Here is a 2395-nt window from a genome sequence, read left to right as displayed (position 1 = left end):
GTACCGTGTCTATGAAAATCCTGCTGTTGGCCAAAAAAGGCAACGATAGGCGTCGGTCGGCCGACCCAAATTTGGGTCGGACGCCGCGCAACCCTTTGATTCGATGCCTCACACTCGTTAGATGAGCGAGGTCAACCGGCCCCATCCCTGTCTCGTGTCTTCCTCCTTCCTTCCCCTCCCCCCTTCGCGTCGCTGGCGCGCCCTCGCGTGCCCCCCGGTGACAGCGGCCAACCCCGATGGCGAGCTCAAAAGCGTTTGTGATGAGCACTTCCATACACCATTGCTGCTCACCTAACTCGACGCACTGCTGGTCCCGCAGTTCGTCACTAGTTGCAACTCCCGCCATCAACGCGCTATGGTTTTAACATCCCAGTGCGATGCACGCCGCCCCTCGCCACCGACGCTCATCGTGCATGTTTCCCCGTGAATGACGACCACCGGTCTATGCCATCCAAAATGGATGTAACAAATTTCTCGTCCAGTCGTAGCAAAAACTGACGACGGTTGCAGCAAAAACGCCGTCACCATCGTTGTGGGTCGCTACTCTGCCATGATGGACGCAACAAAAAATCTCGTCGGTTGTAGCAAAATCTGACATGGTTGCAGCAAAACGTCCTCGCCATCGTTGCGGGTCGCAGCTCCGTCGTGAATGTAGGTAGAAATTTTACTTGTCGGTCGTAGCAAAATCCAACGATGGTTTCAGCAAAACGTCGCCACCGCCATCGCTGGTCATAGCTCTGTCGTGAAAATGCATGTAGCAAAAGCCATCATGGTTCCAACATCTGGACGTCGCAGTTCTAGCATTTGGATGCCATGGTTGCAACACCCCCGGTCGCGTGAGGTCACCACTAGCAGCTGCGGGCTTCCAGCATCTGGTCACCGTGGTTCCGACATCAGGACGCCATGGTTGCAACATCTGGATGCCATGAGTTGTAGAAGTGATTGTAGTGGCGACGGTGGCCGCCTCCATGTAACTCCAGCCATCACTAGTCGCAGCATCCCTGCATAGCTCTCGGATTTGAGGTTGCAGCTTCTGCGGGGGCGGTTGCGGCTTTCTAGCTAGGTGGCGGTGGTATTTGCTAAGGCGTCGACGACAGGGTTGGCGATGGTGGTCGGTGTAGCTGTAGGAAAGAGGGGATTGGGGACAAAGACGATGGGTGGCCGAGGACGTGCAGAGATAAGGATAATGGGAGGAAAGCGGTCTAGTGGGTTCTTTATCATACGAAGGGCAATAGGCCCACAATCAGCGTGAGACGGTCGATCGAACTTTCGGCTGGCGTGTCAGATACAAGCGTTTTCCAAAAAAACTCCAACAGTTCCGTGAACTCGTAAAAGCTTATGAGATCCTGTATAATCCCTTCCCTAAGAGGGACCATTCGTGTAAACTTTGGCAGGAGGCAATTGCTGAATTTTTATGTTATCTCCATGCCAAGTCTTATCCGTTGACCGGCTGCGCATCGCCCATCGCTACCCTGCCACATACCCGCGCTGCCGCGATGACCCGTCGTCGCTCGGATGAACCAGACATGGCATCGGCGAGCTGCACGCAGCCCGACAGCCTCCTCCTACCGGTGAGAAGATCATTGTATTGAAGACTAAAAGACAGAGAGAAAGCCATCTAGCTATTTGTATGGACCGTAGGTCCTGTAGGAACTACTCACACATCATCATAGAGGCGGCAAGGTTGATGAAGATAGCCTCCCCAATGATTTCCGGCTCCGGCGGAGTACCGCAAAAGGGCTCTTGATGGGATCGCGGAAGAATAGAGGCCTGCGGCGGTAGAAGAATTGTTTCGGTCTCGCTCTAAGGGTTTCAGAATATATGTGAATTTATAGGCCAAGAATTAGGTCAATCAAAGCTACGTGGGGCCCACTAGTCGGGGGGCGCGCCTACCCCCTAGGCGCGTCGACCTTGCTTTTGGGGCCCTACTACTTATATAGTTCATCGGGATTTCCCTGAAGAGGAAGGGTGATGTAGCACAGTAACAAAGTATTTTCCTCAATTAAGAACGAAGGTTTATCGAACCAATAGAAGACTCCATGAGAAACAGATAAACGGTACCTACACACACAAAGCAAATACTCGTACCCAACGAAGGTGAGGGGGTTGTCAATCCCCTCGTTCTTGCCGGTTACAAGGATTAAATCCGATAGTGATGGATAGATAATATAAAAGTAAATAAATTGTAGCAATGTATTTTGAGGGTTCTAGTAAATATAAGTAAAGTGGACCCGGGGGCCATAGCATCACTAGAGGCATCTCTCTTACAAGCATAATAACACGGTGAGTGGACAAATTACTTTTGGGCAATTGATAGAAAAGCGCATAGTTATGATGTTATTCATGGCATGATCAGTACATAGGCATTACGACCGTGACAAGTAGACCGAAATGA

The sequence above is a fragment of the Triticum aestivum genome, chromosome 1D (assembly GCF_018294505.1).
Source record: "Triticum aestivum cultivar Chinese Spring chromosome 1D, IWGSC CS RefSeq v2.1, whole genome shotgun sequence".
In the NCBI taxonomy this organism is placed as follows: Eukaryota; Viridiplantae; Streptophyta; class Magnoliopsida; order Poales; family Poaceae; genus Triticum; species Triticum aestivum.
Note: the sequence above shows the minus strand (reverse complement) of the source record.